Source organism: Equus caballus, chromosome 1, assembly GCF_041296265.1.
Source record: "Equus caballus isolate H_3958 breed thoroughbred chromosome 1, TB-T2T, whole genome shotgun sequence".
NCBI classification, from domain to species: Eukaryota; Metazoa; Chordata; class Mammalia; order Perissodactyla; family Equidae; genus Equus; species Equus caballus.
Genome location: NC_091684.1, coordinates 49,579,662 through 49,598,087, shown reverse-complemented (window position 1 = coordinate 49,598,087; position 18,426 = coordinate 49,579,662). Strand labels below are relative to the sequence as shown.

The 18,426-nt window shown below is 39.4% G+C and overlaps 2 long non-coding RNA genes across 2 annotated transcripts in view; one reads left to right on the top strand and one right to left on the bottom strand.

Moving 5' to 3' along the window:
* LOC111773977 (uncharacterized) overlaps positions 1 to 18,426 on the top strand; it is a 141,619-nt gene that overhangs the window by 112,103 nt on the left and 11,090 nt on the right. The gene's annotated exons all lie outside the window — the stretch shown is intronic.
* LOC138923522 (uncharacterized) lies at positions 761 to 16,884 on the bottom strand. Its single transcript, XR_011437225.1, has 3 exons — positions 16,224 to 16,884; positions 9,547 to 9,653; positions 761 to 1,128 (listed from the first exon to the last, which is right to left on the bottom strand). It is a non-coding gene; the product is annotated as an uncharacterized lncRNA (long non-coding RNA).

Below are 18,426 nucleotides of genomic sequence, written 5' to 3'. Positions count from 1 at the left end.
GCTGGGTATCTGGTACACTACACTATGTCAGTATCCCTTCATCACCTATAGCTGGGTTGGGTACTTCTCCATTCACCACTACTCAACTGTGACCTCAGGGATCTACATAGTTGTTCACCAGAAAGGTGAGGTGCCCTGCTTTCTGGCTTCATCCATAAAACTTTTGCATATATGATCCTCCCAGTCTATTTTCCCAACCCTGGCTGCAGGGAGAAGACTCAAAATCCTAGAGAGGGCCAAATAAAAACACTGAAGGAACCTCGGTTCCACAGTTGCTGTTTGAAGCAGAGCCCCAAGGAATGCCTGTGTGGCCTACTGAATAGAGAAAAAATACTTATTGTGTGAAACCACTGAAGTATGAGACTTTTGTTATAGCAGTTAGCCTATCTAACAAGACAACCCCAAATGGTATAAATTCCAAGCCAAGGGACATCCTTGAATCTCGTGTTCTGCTACACTGAAGTACTTGCAAGCAGGTCTTACTCTCTTCGTCTATGAGCTTTTGCTCCTGTAGTCCTTCTGTGCCTCAGTTGGGCCCTCTAGAAAACAGCTACTGAGATAGGCGTGCAGATAGTTTATGGGGATAATGCCTGTGAATGATAAAGGGGGAGAAAGCAGAATTGATCCGAGGAGGCTTTCAGACCACAATGCTGATCTGAAACCTGTAAAGGAAAACGGGCTTGGATAAGTATGGCCTCACATCTGACAAAGTTTTGGTCAACCCAACAGGAGCTCCTGAGCAGAGATTGCTTGTTAGAGAAGTCCCATGTTGGGCAGAAATGGTCAGACCCTAGTACTCTTGCTGTGCTTAGTCATTGACTAAGCTACCTGGAAAAAGCATAGCCTGACCTCAAAAACTGTGAGGCAGATCCTGAAGATGATGCAGCTAGGCACTCAGATAACTTACTTGTGGCTGAACAGTAAGTTCTTTCTTGAACAAATTGGTCCACTCACTGTTGCTCCACTCTTCTGATAAATACTTCTTCTCTCCAGAAGTAGGTACTCCTCTTCATCCTTTAAATCTCTTCTTAGGCATCAATTCCTCCAGGAAGCTTTTTCTGATCCCCAAATCCAGATTGAGTGCTTTGGTAGGCAGAATAATGCTCCCCCGCAAGATGTCCCCCAAACCTGTGAATATATGAGGTTCCACGATAAAGGAGAATTAAGGCTGCAGATGGCATTAAAGTTGCTAACCAACTGAACTTTAGATGGGGAGATTATCTTGTAATATCCAGATGGGCCCAATGTAATCAAAAGGGTCCTTAGAAGTGGAAGAAGGATAAAGAGAGAGATCTAGAATGACTTGATATGGGAAAGATTTGACCACCATTGCAAGCTTTGAATATGGCCTTCCATCAGCCAAAGAATGGGGGCAGCCTCTAGAAGCTAGAAAAGGCAAGAAAATGCGTACTCTTCTAGAGCCTCCAAAAAGGAATGCAGCCCTGCTGACATCTTGATTTTTGCCCAGTGAGACCCATTTCAGACTTCTGACCTCCAAAAGTATAAGAAAATAAATTTGTAGTGTTTTAAGCCATTAATTCTGTGGTAATTTGTTACAGTAGCAATAAGAACCAATACAGGTACTTACCTTATATACCAAACAATCTGCATTTCCATTATCATGGCATATTTCTGTGCCCTTATTTATAGCACACATAGCAGATGTTTAACAAATATTGGTTGAGTTATTCAGCCTGCACCACTCCTGACTATTTAACTATTAATATATCATGTTGGACATTGACAAAATGACTTCCAAAATCATTCCTATCTCTAGTTATCTCTTGTTTACAATCACATAAATAGAATTTTAATACTATATTCTTTTAGGACCAGTTCTGGTCACACAGTAGGTGAGTAATAACTAGTTCATAATGAAATAATGAATGGATGATCAAAGCAGCCTCTATACCCCCCCCAAAAAAAAAAATCCCAACCACAGTCTCAGTAAACTAGAAAAGAATAGAAAATCCAAAGCAGAAGATCATGTCTTGAAAAATGTTATTTTGGTTTCAAGATATCTTTTTCTCTCAGCAGATCTACATTTATTTCAGGATGACTATTGAGGTCATGCCCTTAAGATATAAACTCATTATATTTGATTCACTTCCTAGATTAAATTTAGGATAGATTGGTTTTTAAAAAGACTTTTACGAACCGTGACCACTGATAGTTGCTTAGTCTCCTATGTTGGTTGGGGGGAGGGGAATGGATAAAGGAAAGATTGAACAGGGATGAGTCAGGGGTTATTGGCTGACTAGCCAGGCAAAACTTCACGACCAGTGTGACTTTGAGCGGCATGGTAGATATTCATTGCGTTTTGCCTGGCTAGCTTTCATTCTTCCTTCACCTGATATTAGTACCTCTACTTTCTGTTTGAGAATTCCCCTTCCCCCATATTCATCCTTACGAACTGGGAGGGGCTGTCCCACCCTCCAGCTGCAGTGGAGGTCTAGGATCCATAGCCCAGGCCAATCGACACATTCTATTTCCCTGGCCCCAGTGATTAGCTCAAGCTTAGCTGCTTGAGCCAAGTCAAACCAACTAGATATTGGTCCACAATTTGGGGGGAACTTTTGGAAACAGAGATTCTTTTCTCCCTGGAATGTCTTAGAATTTAGGACTAATTTAGATCTGTTGACAACCATTTTGTCAGGACAAAAGGAAAGATTGAATAAAAATGGAGCTAATGGAGGGTAAAGCAGAGCCTAGCAATGGAGAATGCAATGTTTCTAACTGAATTATTCAAGCCCCTGGATCCTGCTTGCCTGAAGGCTATGCTACCTTGAACTTCTAAGTTAAATTAGCCAGTAAATTCTTGCTTTTGCTTAAGCAAGTTTGAGTTGTGTTTCTGTCACTTGAAAATCAAAAATTCTTGACTAATACAAGGAGTCATTACAGTCTTACAGATCCATAAACTTAAAATTGAGGTCTTTAAGAGTGATCAGATACAAAGCAGTTGACTTGCATTAACCAAATTTAAAAGAGATTGATGTGTAATACAGAATACTCATTTAATAGACTTCTGCAAGTATCTAAAGTATTCACCTTTTACCTAGGGCATTTATTTCCCTAGGTTATCTGAGAAGCCGAATCAGCCAACAAAAGGTTGCCTCGAGATTGGAAATCAGAACAAAGAAAGGTAGCTAATGCAGACCTATTTTATCTGGACTAAGATGAAGTTTGATGATCCACGTTGCTGCCCAAGAGAACATCTGAATTTGAATCTACTAGATTCAAGACATTTCTTCTCTGGGCAGCATTAGACAATCCTCAGACTTCCTTTTTGTGTTTCAGGTTGACTACACCTCTTCTGTTCACAGAACCTAATCAATTGTATTGACTCTTTCCTTTCTCCATTCAATTAGATTCCAATTCCTAAACTGCAATCACATTCTCTTTCTGCCTTCACAAATCTATCTCCTGATCACCTTGGTTGACATCACAGCTGTTTTCGCACTTTCTGGACACACATTTGCAAGAAATTTCTTGGTTTGCGTTCAGGTGGTGAATTTCACCTATGATGGTGATTTTAGTATTTTAGCTCACAGAAGGCAACATGAGGAAGGGCACCTCATTATGGGCCAAAATACTGCCTATAAGGGGAAAGCTAACCAGGACTAGAGAGGGTGCTATACATTTGGGTTGTCACTTTCCAAGGCCTCATTTTTTTAAGTTGAGATAAATTCTTAATAGGGAAATGTATAGATCCTAAGCATATAATTCAATGTATTTTGACAAATGTGTACATGCATGACGCTAACACTCAAGTCATGATATAGAACATGATATAGTACCCTAGGAAGTTCACAGGTCCTCATTTTAATATCCAAAATTTCACAGCATCCAAGCAATATTAGTGGTACTTTCAGTATCCATTGAGTGAGGAAATACATATTGACAGAAAATTATTACTAATTCAGTAGTGTTTTTACATAATTATTTGTTTTAATAATTACAAATGTATTGAAACATTTGAGCAATGGAAGAACTCTTTACATATGTTTGAGATATTACTTATTTGGTGTTATGGACTGAGTGTTCATGTCCCACCAAATTCCTATGTTCCAAATTCATATGTTGAAATTCCTAATCTCCAATTTGATGGTATTAGGTGGGGCCTTTGGGAGGTGATTAGGTCCTGAGGATGGAACCCTCATGAATGGGACTAGTGCCCTCGTAAAAGAGATGCCAGAGAGCTCTCTCTGGTCTCTGCCTTGTGAGGATACCGCAAGAAGTCAGCAGACTGCAGCCTGAAAGAGGGCTCTCACCAGAACCGAACCATCCTAGCACCCTGATCTTAGACTTCCAGCTTCCAGAACAGTGAGAAATGAATTTCTATTGTTTATAAGCCACGTGGTCCATGGTACTTTATTATAGCAGTCCGAACAGACTAAGACATTTGATGAACAGATAAAGTTTAATGTCCATGAAGATTCAAATGCTTTTAGAAATAACCTTCCAACCACCTCCCCAGCGGTCTACTTCTCACAGATTAAAGCTTCTGCTTCAACTATTCCAAAGTATGTATGGTCATGAGCATTTGATTGAAAGTTGGAAGATACATGGCAGATTACAAAAGGATTCCTAATATCATCATGACCATTGGCATTTCGCCGTGGGGTAAAAGTCAAGAGTATGAATGCTAAGATCCCTCTGCCACTTATTAATTGTGTAAACATGGGCATAAAAATAATTGTTTAAAAATATCAGTTCTTTTTTCTATTAAATTGGGATGATAAGTTACTTTATAGAGTTTTTATGAGCATCAAATGAGATAATGTGTGAAAATCTTGAAAACTCTAGTTTTTATTCTTTTATTGCTGCTCATTAATAAATATAGTGTTTGAAGGGATATATTTTATTCAAGTATTCAGTACATGATTTTTTTACCTGGCAAGTCACATGCTAACTTATGTGGGTAGAGTCCCTTAGCACAGCACAAAACATTTCTTCTGTTCAAGAAAAGTTAATAGAATTTAATCCCAAATAAAAAAATCTCAGCTTGCTTACATTAGACTTTCACAATCTCAGATAAATAATCTTAGAACTGAACTATAATCTTAGAACTGGACTCTATATTCCATGAAGAAAAATTTGAATTTTAGAAAGTAGGAGCAAGACAAAACTAAGTGATTTACCCAAGTCAACACAAACCATTGTAGTATGACCACAAATTCCATTTGTATGTAGGAATGTTGACTCAAATTCCATTCTCCCACCTTCAGGGCTTTTTACTGCTACTTGTTAATAAATAAACTATTTGAGGGGATATGTTTTACTAAAGCATTTTGCACTATATCACCAAACACATAAAAACTAAAACTTCTCAGGACCCTGTTTGATATGTACAATCATATCCCTACTTAAGAAAATATATATGTGTAAAATTGCCTTTCTGACAGTTTCCACCCTCCTGGTAGTTCTGTCTGAGGAGTAGTTTAATTGCCCAAGAGACTAAAATATTCATTCTTGTTGCATCTCTATAATTCACTTGCAGCACACAGAGTTTGTCCAGGGTTGGTTGGGCACCTAACAGCCTTAACAGGGCATTCCAACTCCATAACCTGTACCATCACCATTCTCCACCTGTGAGTGAGCCTTTTAAAATCGCAGCTGTGCTCCACCTCTGATGTCCAGGGGTTTAGTAACCACCTAACACACCATGGAATCTACAGGGGAAATATTAAACTCAATGATTTCAGAGTAACCAGAACTGATAGCAGTGGAAGCAACACTCTTAGTTAAGCCATAAAACATACCTTGAGTTGTACCTTAGGGAACAAGAAATTTGGCTTTCTCTGTCTTCAAATCCATAAGGGTAGAAATGGGAGGGGACAGAAACAGAAGCCAACTTTGTATTTTCAGTGTTTGATTTATCTCTGGCTCTAAGGCTTAAAGAGCAGGCAGCAGAGTTGGTAATTAACCTGAGATGGAAATGACCAATGCTGCCAAGTTGGCCCCATTGTTGTTTGATACTCTATAATACTTGTCAAAAGGCTACTGTAAAGTTCTGATGCCTCCTAGGTGAGGCAAATGTACTTTTCATTAATCCCAGGAAGCCAAGCAATATTGCCAGTAACTTGAAATAATGTTGGACAAGCTCTACCACAAGTACAATCAATAGCTGCAATCTCAAAGTCACGCATAGTCATTCTGTTTGGAACTGATTTAGATGATTAATAATAAAACTTACCAGACCCATTCATACAGTATATTTTTACCCGTGCTGTCAATATGGCTGCAAATTACACCTATTGAAGCCTAAAAATTACAAATTTAATTAAGCCCTAGGTAAGAGACTAAATTCTGATTCACATACTGTATAAGCAAATTCTATCCAATAAAAATAGCTTCCATTTGTTGAGCACCTATTCATCAGACAATAAAAAATGTATCATATGTAGCTCATTATTCACAAGAACTCTGCAAGTTTGGTATTATCAGTAGCATAAAGTTGAGGAAACTGAGGCTCAGGGAGCCTAAGTAAAACTGCACACAATTACTAAACTGGTAAGTGGTAGACCAAGGATAGAACCCAGATGTGGTTGATCCCAAACCCTACCTTCTTTCAACCACATGCAATAGTATTTTGGTATATGATTCTATATTCACTCATCTCTCAAAGGCCAGAAGTCCCACCATCTTCATGGAGCCTTCTTTAAGTGCTCCTATTGCTGCACAAAATTGGAGTTCACTTGCCCAATGTACATAAGTGGACAATTAATTACGGCATGAGCTTTTGGGAAAAGAGATCAGCTTTATTCTCTGAGATTGACCTGCAGGGAGACAGGGAGTGTCTGCCCTCAGATCTGTCTCTCTGATTCAGGATTTGGGGCAAAATTTAAGTGCTTAGGGAGAACAGGCTGGCACGCAGAAATGCTGGTGGGACAAGTTGATTGGTGAGCTTCAAGCATTTATGGTAAGGTTTTAAACATTTATGACAGGGTTCTAAACATTTATAATGAGATTCTAACTTTTATGATAGGGTTCTAAACATTTTTGATGAGGTGGGGAAGGAATTTTTAACACTAGCTCTTCCTAAGTGAGGGACCCCTCACTTCTGATGAGTCTGACTTTCAGCTTCTGGTCATGTCCAAGTCCTTGAGTTCCATGGTCCTTGAGTTCCATGGGAAGGAGGATCTTTGGTTCTGAGTTCATTTCAGGTCAAGATTTCTTCTTTTTTTGGCTGAGGAAGATTTGCCATGAGCTAGCATCTGTTGCCAATCTTCCTCTATTTTGTATGTGTGTCGCTGCCTCAGCATGGCAGTCAACGAGTGGTGTAGGTCCATGCCTGGGAACTGAACCCGGGCCGATGAAGCAGAGCACAGCAAACTTAACCACTGGGCCACGGGGTCGACCCTAAGATTTCTTCTTTTGTGCATGCTCCAGCTACGTGATTTTGCAGATTTTCTGAAAGGTAATTCTTAATCACTCCATTGATAAGAGTTGTGGTCAGTTAAACTGGTCCTGCAGGACCCACGGTTACATTCCCTGCTATTTCCTGGAAAAACCGTGGGTCTTAGAGTCAGATAGATCTGGTTTGAGTACCTCAGCTCTGCCAATTATTGACCATTTGGCCTTGGTGATTCATTTAACCTCTCTAGACCTCAGTTTCCTTATTGTAAAATGGGAATAATAACACTACATCATGGGACTTTACAAGGGACTTAAAGGGAGATCCCCAAGAAGCATGTATATAGTGTCTAGTACATGCTACTGGCTGATGTTTGTTGAGGATTTTCTCAATAATGTTATCGTTACTGTCACTGTGGTTTTTAGTTTCATCTAGTCACATGTAGTTTGATAACTACTTATTGATCCATTCTAATATTCAGTGACAGTGACTTTAACTTGAGCTGTTTCATTTATTTACTTGTTTACTTATTTAACAAATATTTATTAAGTGCTTACTATGTTCCAGCCATTGTACTACAGACAGGGGATTCAATGGTGAACAAAAGACACAGTTCCTGCCTTCAGAGAGTTTGCATCCTAGTGGGGAAACCAGATATTGAATACACAATAACAATTAAAGCAGTAAGTTCTCCATCAGCATATATTAGAGGTTCTGTGGTATATTATAATATATAGTAATATGTAGGACAGAAGTAAAAAGACACACTATTTGGTCAAATGTACCAAAAAAAAGAGTTGAATTATTTCAGGAGTAGCATAGAAAGCTCCATGGAGAAAAAAAGCACTTAAAGTTTATAAAGACTTTAATCTCAGACTTTTATTTACTCCTGTGCAAAGATCACTGAAGAACAATTATCTTATTTGATTGTATATTAAGTAGCACAAGGAGACACAAAAATCAAAGATAAGCCATGTCCAATTAAGCTAAGGAAGCCAGCTTAATCTTTATTAATGGGTTGCAATATTGCTGTTCCCCTTTTTCACTTATATAAAAATCTCTCTACTTGCTTTTTTTTTCTAGGTTGTTGGAATGATGTACGATGAAGGTTTCTCAAGTACTAGTGAGGCTGAAGTAATTTCCTACGTAATGTACCACAAACAGACTTAGAAATGTTGGTTTTAGATGCCATGATGCAATTCAAATTTTCCATGCAGTAGATTAGATAGTAGCATGACTAAGGTGAAGGGCCAGTGAGCTAAAGTGCCTCCTGTATGATTCATAAACTGAAATATTAATAAAGTAGAAAATCAAAATGAAAACAATTTAGGGATTCTTTTGTCTGCTTATTATAGGCTCATTTGTGTAGGTCCAATTTCAGACAAAGAAAACTTATAATGGAAAAGAACACAGCAGGGGAAACATGAATTTAAAAAAGAACAGAAAAAAGGAATAGAAGCAAAAGCAAAAGGTCAGCATCAAAATACCCCATCTCTGTAAAACAATGCTTATTATAGTCTTCCCTCTTTGCAGAATCTCCAGCTGAGCTCCTGGGTTGCTCTAACGAAAATTGGCAACCTTTGTATACTGCAGTGCATCACTCACTCTTTACTGCCAGTTGGAAGGAACGCTTCAGTCTGCATTTTAGCACATTCTAGTTTGAGATGACTTTTCCGTGCCATCTGAGAGTCAAGTTTCCCAGGAGAACTACAGGGTCTCTGCTTCTCGCCACCTTTTTAGACCTTCTCAGTATAGCTGAGACGCTTGTCCCTAGAAGTCAGCTGGTGTGCTAGAGGAAAAGTGCTTCTGCTCCACATTGAGAGGGTCCGTAATGGAGTAAGGCTGTAGCAGGCCTGACATTGCAGAGTGGAGTTTTCTTGGAGTTAGAATGTGAAAAGAAACAATGCAAGGAGGACAATAAATTCTATCAGAAGCTGAAGGATAACGCTGCCTTAATCAGGTTTCTTTATGGTGCCAGTGATAATACCCTAACTCAGACATGTAAGCAATGATGAAAACTTGATTGACTCACATAACCCAAAGGTCAAAATCAGTAATACCTGCATCAGATGGTCAAACAGTGTTTTTTTGGACTCTTTATCCATTTGCTGGCCACCTTTCTCCTGTGTTTCTTTATTCTTAGACAGGTTCTCCCTGGTGATATCAAAAGGGACCACAACAGTACTAACCTGTCTTCTAACCAGCTTCAAAACCTCATTCAGAGGAATTTGCTTCCATCTCGGTAATTCCAGCAGCAGTTTTGAGACCAAGTCTGCAGCAATGGGTATGAACAATTCTATAAAGGAAAACAGAGATTCTGTTACCAGAAGCAGGAGAGATGAAATTGGGGCAGGTAAAAACCAACAAAACAACTTAACTACTATGCCCTTTGGATGATCCTTTTGGTGATCAACTAGAAGCAGAAATTTCACAATCAGAGATAGCCCTTTATTCTCCCCTTTGCACATTGACTCATAATCTGATTTTTCCTCAGGAAAATGTCAAAGACATTATGATATACTAGGTACCTGAGTGCTGTGCTGTTTTGAAGCTTAGGCAGAATACCGGTAGAAATGACAAGTTCTTCCTGTGAGTTTGCTGACACGGGGTACTTTAACACCCATGTTAAATCAAGCAGCAGCCTTCCATAGCTCCAAGGGAAAGCAAGGATGTGTCAGCCAATTTCTTGACAGGAATTGATAGCTTTGGGCAGGGACCTCCTACTTTTTTATTTTGTGGAAGTGCCTTCATATTTCTGACTGCTTTCATGTTTCTTCCCATTTTGCTGACCACATGGGAACCATTATTATTTAGATTCGTGATTCCCAACTGTTTTAAAAATGAGAATTCCTTTCAAACATAAGAGTTTATAAGGGTCTCATGATATTAGTTGGATCTCTTGCCTATATTCATATATTGACTAAACAAATACATAATATCAAATAAATTTAGAAAAATTAATATTATTTAAACAATTTGTAGCATATTGATTACAACAGCACTATTTACTTGTGAAAAATGAATAGTATATGTATCAGGTGTGTTGTTTCTTCAGTCTACATAGGGATATGCAGGTCTCTTATAATAATTCCATAAACCCTTATGTAATAGGGTCAAGAAATTGGGAACAGATGACTTAGAAAGATTCTTTTTGTAGCTCTGGTGTTTATTTTAACTCTAAATACCCAGGCCTCCAAATGTAAGGTCAGAGTCCTACATTCCACTTCCCTTAACCCTCTGTTTCCATTTTCTTAATAACTAGCTCAAACTCTAATTTCAATAGGAAGGGAACCAACCAGCAGCCAAGGGAATTGACACAAGACTCATTACCAAGGTGGCGAATTAACACAGATTCCAAACACTGAAAATCAATGTGACTGACTCAAAACCTACTCCAGGTTGAAAGCATGCGCCAAAAGAGAAAAATGGAAAGTATTGATTTAAGACATATCTTCCAAAGAATAATGACGAATCTCATCAGAGGAGTAGCACTTCGCTTTCAATCAGGATACAAAGCTACTAAAGAAACATTTATACCAAGGGGCCAGCCCTGTGGCCGAGTGGTTAAGTTTGCACACTCCACTTTTGTGGCCCAGGGTTTCACTGGTTTGGATCCTGGGTGCGGACACGGCACCACTCATCAGGTCATGCTGAGGTGGCATCCCACATAGCACAACCAGGGGCACTCAAAACTAGAATATATACAACTATGTACTGGGGGGATTTGGGGAGAAAAAGAAAAAAAAAAGAAGATTGGCAACAGTTGTTAGCTCAGGTGCCAATCTTAAAAAAAATAAAAAAATAAACAGTTATACCAAAAGAGACATTTGTTCAAAGAGTAGAAATTTAACGCAAAGATTATTTTTAGGTTGCCTATTCAATGATGGAGTTGACCACTGCATTTGGAGTTCATTACATGTGCTCTGTGTACCACTCATCACTGTTATGCTCCGATGAACTCCTAATCTTCCTCCTAAATCCTCCCTCCAACCTCACAGATGAGGCACTGTGGCGATGAGCAAATTTCTCAGAGGGAATATACTCAAGAAAATAATCCTGGGCCACAGAATTTTCTCTGATCTTTCAGAAGAAAATAGTAAATAGTAAATAAAAAATAGAAATTTAAAATTTTAATTGTCTCCCCAAATCACAAGCATTTATAGTTAGTTGGGAAGTTTCAGTACTAATTTGTAGACAAATGTCCAACATTTGGTCACCAGTATGTTAATGCATATCTGGGTCCAAAATGGTACATTCAGCTAAAAATTTGTGTACAAAAGAAAAACCTTTTAAACGATGGAGTTAAACTGTACTTCTTATATACAAAAAAGTGCCACTGTGTTTAAATGATTGCTTTATTCTCAGTATAACCTCAGTGGATACTGATTCCTGAAGTTGTGATGGTTAAGAACAGGGGCTTTAGAAAGAGACAGGCCACGAAATCCTAGTTCTGCCATTAACCAGCCATGTAACCTTGGGCAAGTCACTCAACCTCTCTAAACTACAGTCTCCTTATTTGTACAGTGCTGTTACAAATTCGTAAGATAATATAAGAGTTATTACGGCATAATTAAAGTAAAAAAACTTAGGAAAGTGAGCGGAACATGTTAACTACTAATAAATGTGTGCTCTGGTGTAGATTGTGATAGGGACAGTGTATTTTAACTATAATCTTAGCAGTAATTTGAGACTCCTGCTCCTACCTCAGCTAATAAGAGAACTCTGTCTCAGATTCTTCCCTTCCGCTTGCCTTACACTCACTCCAAGAGAACTTCGCCAGACTAGTTGTTAACCTTTTTGTAAGAATAAGCAGAACTGTGTTAAACAAAACAAAAGGCCGAAAAAAAGAACAAAAATACAGAAGCTGAGTAGACATGCAAAATGAAGAGATGAAGTCAATAGTGCAGTTCTGGATATTCAGTCATTATTGCCCCTACCCCAGATCCCAAAACTAGCCTTAGCCAGGTTGGGAAAAGTGACTAGAGAATGCAGAATAATACAACCATTCCTTGGACATCAGATTCCTTCTATGAGAGTGAAGTGCTCAAGTAATCACTGGCACCATAGTTTTGAGTTAACTTGCAACAGATACAGTTGAGAGTTCTCTTTGGAAACATGCATCAGATCAAATGCATCTTCTTTATGGATCTGTTCCAGGTAATTACACTGTTTTTAGAAGGACAAAACATCACCTGTTAGAGAGCTTTGGGCACTATTGAACACTTTAAATTGGTATAGTGACCAATGTGATACCAGGGATAAAAGGAAGAAGAGATCATTTTCATATATTTCAAATACACGGCTGAACCATCAACACAATTCAAATGTTTCAACATTGAAATCATTCCTGCCCTGATTCATCCTTTAAATAGCAGACTCATAACTAGTAGTTATTACATCAGCCTCTAAATCATTCTTGTATAATCAATTAACCTCATCACATTCAAATGTTCAAACACTTTCCACCAATGGACAATTTTCACATCACCAATGCAATTTATTTTCAATTACCAGCCTCACTAATGGCCTCCTGACACTAATGCTTAAGAAAGTACTGGAAAGTTTCCTGTGTTGTCTCAGGGCAAGTACCCACTCTATTTTCCAAACAAATCAGAAGATCTATGAAGGCTCCTAACACCAAGGACTTTGTTGTGTTCCTTGTAAATAAGTCAGTGGATAATCATAAACTATTTCTTGGCAGTAACTAAATCAAGAAAGATCAGTAATGGCTGGCTTAAGCCGGGTATAAATTTTATGGCAATTTTTTAATGAGTCAAAGGAAGAGAGCTTATCAGCATTTTGTCTTTCAGGGTCAAATGAAAGAAAGCAGGAGAGAGACAGAGAAAGGAATCTAGGGTACCTGATGTTTGGGAGAGGAAGATGGAAAAGAGTGAGTAAAAGAGTAAGAGAAAATAAAAGCCTTACAGAAGCCAAGTAGCTTCAGGCTTATACAGTTCTTAGCTTAAGGACAGAAAGATTTGTCCTCTAGGGAAGGCTGCAGAAATATTTCTGTGCCAATGTGACTTTAGCAAACATACAGAAGGGTCACAACTTTGGTATTGGGGGTGAAGCATAGGGGAGAAAAGTGGGAAGAGAGGTGAGAAATAGATTGGGTAGAAAGAGCAGATAGAAGAGAAATGGGCCCAAAGATAATAATCAGAGCCAGGACCTGATTATCATGACCCATAGTTCTTTGATCAATCCTGACCACTATGGGAACTCCTCTGGAAACTGGTTTGAAAACCTTTTTGGTAACAGAAGCCGTTTGCCAACCTGATGGAGAAAGTTGGCATTTCCATTAGGGACTCTGAGAATTTATTCTGATTCAATAAGAACACAAAGAAGCCAAAGTAGAATTGAGGCTCAGTGTTTCAAATTAAATTAGACATTACATTAATCCAGTTAGAGGTCATTTGCCAATTATAAGTGCCGAATGGTGATTTTTGAAGGAAAAGTGGGGTGGAGAGTAAATGTCCTCAGAACCTGGCCTTCATTTACAGCTATAAAGACAAAGCCAGGCGGATGGGAGCCTTGACAAAGGAATGATGAGGATAACAGGGTTGATTTGTGTCTTTGGAGAGTCTACATAGCAAGAACTCTGCCTGGCATCAAGCATTAGCGTTCAGTTAGCTTGACGTTTGATGCAAAACTGAGCTCTGTTCCTCACGACACCGCCACTAGCTTTTACGTGTGTTCTCACAGCTGTTTCTCATCTCTGGCTTTTGCCTTTAGTGATGCCTTTAACTTTATCATCTAAGATCTTGCCTTGTCAATTACATTGCCTTTAAAAAAGGAAGTCACAGAAACCTGGTCTTTTTTAAAGGAAATTTTTTTTAATCCACAAACTCATCTCCGTTACCTAAGGGGCCTTTTCTGAGTTTCCCATGATAGACCAATGCGAAAAAACTTAGAAAATACTAGAGAACCCAGAGTTCCGTTTTCTTCTTAAATTAATTATCCATAAAATAATGGAGACTGGTTTCCTACAGAAACAAGGACTCCAATAATATTTAACTGCAATGTCTTGGGTAAGTCAAAGAGAAGAGTGTTCAAAATAGTGACCAAGATGCTATGATTTTTCCAGAGCTCTGAAGGCAAGGGAAGAGTTCAGAGCTGTTGGAAAATTATTAATGTCATAAGAGAGGCAAACTTAGGAGAAAATAAAAAAGGAAATCCTTTTATTTAGCACCTGAGAATTTTCTGCTTAACAATAAAAAGAGAAAAAAGAAAAAAATGAAAGCAAAGACAAGAAAAAATACCTAAGTAAAGAGACAGACAATTCAAGTAGTTTATTGTAATGAACAGCAATCAACTTCCACAAAGAAAATATCATAAAGATATAATTGGACACAGCAAATTGATGTACGAATTCTAATTTCAGAGTTTACTTTCTTGAATCCAAATTCCCACACTTCAAGCATCCTGTGGAGAATTATAAATTCTTCCCCTTGAGTCAGACCCCAAGCCAGCCATATTGTTTCTGGTTCAGATTTTCTTTCTATCAGTCTGTCAAAAACTGAAGAGAAAGAATCACGGGAGGAGGAACTGGAGGCCTCAGGTTCGTGCCCTACGTCTTGAATTAGCTGTTAACAAATATATTGCGTTACATTTTTTGGTAAAAGTTAACCAGATGGACTTCTGAAGGGACATCCTTAAACTAACTGCTTAACTCCAGACTGGCTTCAGGGCGTATAACCTACGAGTTACAAGAAGTTTAATGCTCTGCTGTCATCGTCTTGAAATTCCTAAATTTTCAACGAGTCTGCACATTTTTCTTTTGCATTAGGTCCCACACATTATGTGGCTGATTCTGCCTTAACACTGCCCAGCCTCTGTTTCCTTATCTGTAAAATCAAGATTGCAAGATTTCCAGCACTGTTTCAGCCCCAGGGTGTGATGATACAAATGCTTCAGGACTGGATTGTCTAGCATTTAGGAAGCAGAATGCCACAGTGGCTATGAGGAGATTTTTCTAGGATTCCATTTCCAGGACATATTCTCATCCTCTAAACTGACAACTATTCCCAGATGATAGAAACAGCAAGATTTAGCATGTTGGGAGATTATCTTGCTCCTTCTTTCTCCTCCCAATGACCGACCTCTCATTACAGTGCCACTGACTGGTTAACTGATTGCCACAAGAATGTCTCAAACAAACCACCCCAAAACTGGGAGACTTAGAACAATATCCATCATTATTGCTCCAAAATCCACAGTTGGCTGGCTGCTTCTGCTGATCTTGGTCAGTCCTGGCTGGGCGGTTCTCTGGTTACAGAGGGGGACACAGAGAGGGAAAGAAATGGAACCACTTTTGCAATAAATCTGCCACACTCACATGAATCAGAAGTTCCACTTGCTGTAAACACTCCACCCCAACAGCATATCGTTGTATGACCCTAAGCAAATCACTTGGGCTCTCCCTCCATTGCCTCATCTGTATAAATGAGGCCATCCAGCCGGATTACCTCGCAAGCCCCTGACATCCTCATAATCTACAGACCTCTTTGTTTCCACTTCAGTCATGGTTCCCAACCTCCTCTTCCTCCTCTGCACCAGATATCCACCTCTATATCCTAGAGGGCATTTAGTCACAGATTGATCAAAGTGATTGATTTAACTACTTTGATCACTACAGCTCTGTCTGGCCCTGAAAACATGACTCTAAATAAAGAGTTGAGAAAAGTTCTCAGCCATGCCAGAAATCTTCTTGCTACACTGGAAAGGGCAGTTGGAAGGTGAATCCTCCAGGTCCAAAGTCTATGGCTCTGTGGCTCCTTTGTCTCTGTAGAGCAAAATCCTTTTTCATTTGAATGCTCTCTGCGAATGCCACTCTCAACCCTCCCACCAGACTGCATCAGGCACTCACGGCTCAAGCCAAAACGCACTGGCACCGCTCACTTCAGGCCTTTCAGCTGGGGCAGCGTTCTCGCAAATAAATGAGAGGGACAGCGTGTTCTCATCGCAAGCCTGCAAGGCCCTGTCAGCTTTACGCTTGCCGATTTTCACGTCTTTTAAAAGACATAATCATAAAATTTCACTCCAGAATTAACTCTGGTCAGTCAGATCTTTGCCCATGCTGGACAATTTTAATTTATCAAAGTGACTGGACAATAGTTTAATTTTTTTCCATGTTTGGATGCCCCTTTGCTCTTCATAACTCACAATACGGCTCCTTCTCTCAGTAAGCTCTCTGATAGGACTCTATATGGATATAGGTCTTGTTTTATTTTCTAAAAAATATCATTAAAGCACAGGAATTATTCCTGCAAAGATCTGTAATCCTAATGCACAGGGCCAGCAAATGCCACGCAGAGGTGGATCGGTGTGCTGCCTGCGGCTTGCCGGGCACATGCAGTGGTTGCTTTTTCAGCTGGTTCAGGGAATGGGAGCTAAATTTGGTTCTTATCATTGTGTTTCAAACTGCAAACTGCTTCTTATGCTGCCAGATATGCCTTTTGTTTGTGCACTTATTTGTGCTTCACTGTCTCCAAAATAAACCTGTCTCTTCAAATCAGGAAATCTTTCACTAAGCCAAAAAAAAAAAAAAAAATGAGGAGTGATGATAGAGGTCCAGCTAGTCCGTCTTTCACATGATGACATGCTTGTTTCCTCTTCACTGGTTTTTGTCATCTTGCTGAATGTGTCCATGCTGCCATCAGGTTGGAGCAATACAGTGGGTTCTCCAGTTGGCCTTCAAGGTGGCTTTTGAAGGTCACTGAGGTTTGGTCATTGGTCACCCTGCATACCCTTCAGTCAATGTGGTGCTGTACTATCTGAGGTCTAGTGCTTTTTTTCTCCAATTAAACAAGAAAAAAGAATCTCTGAAGCTCCTGGATCAGGGCCTCTTAGGACGGATGGGTAGGGCAGGTAGGGGGTGAGGTGGCAATTTGGCCTAGCCTCACACTTACAAAAGTCCCCATATTTTCACTTTTTTCTATAAATTAGGTTATATATAAAATCATGGAGATACAGAATTGAAAGCAGGCATTAATCTTATGCCCTATTCTGCTTCTTACTTTAATGTTTATAAAACTGAAATTATCTTTAAAATAACATATGCTTATGGTGTACTTGTTATGGTAAAACTTTTAGTTTATTCAAGAGAATATTGAAAATATACTGTAAACTTTGTCATCTTATTTGACTTATATTTATTTTTTAAATTAACCAGGAGACTCAAACGTTGCAAGTTGCCGAAGCTTCTCTTAACCTCTGAGAGGCCCTGCTTCAGACAAAGCAGTTTTGTTTCTTTGTGCATTACTAATCTCTTCTAAAGAGAACCACTGGAGTAGCGGAAACTGGAGCAGCAGAGGTTCACATGTTTGGGGTGGGGTGAGGATGGCCGCCAATCAGGTAAAATATAATAGAGTACTTAGGTCCTAGAGAATAGTTGACCTAGTCATTCATCTATGCGTGAAGGAACCAGGCTGAGGACACACTATCTAGATATGGGCGCTTCTGAGCTACCTCTGGATTCCCTTCCACAGCTCACCTCAGCTTTCAGGATGTTGCATCAATGTCTTGGCTTGACACACCAGGCCCTCCACTATCTGGCCCCTGACTACCGTCCGGCTTTTTTTCCCTCCGCTCTTCCACCCAGAGCATTCGCTTTGGCTGTATCACGAGAGTTAAAACAACTTTGCTGATGCCGTTAAACACCTCTAGACCTTCGCATTTGCATTCCTCCCGCCTGAACTGCCCCATCCCCCGACTCCCATGACAATTTATTTACTGCAAAACTCTTTTCCATCCTTCACCAGGCAGCCTGTGTCTTATACCTCTGGGCTCAGAAAGAAATCTGGGGATATTTCTGTCAATTATGAAGTTATAATCTTTGCTTTGCCTGCCCTCTTCTCGAGGGAAAGGTTGTATTTTAGTCATTGTTTTATCCTGGTTTATAGCACAACGCATGGTGCGTGACAGATTCAATAATGCACACATGCACAGATAAACAAAGTGGACCAGAAGCCTGTTAGAAATGCAGAATCTTGGGCCCCACCCCAGGCCTACCACATCAGAATCTGCATTCTAACAAGATCCCCAGGAGATTCTATTGCACATTAAAGTTT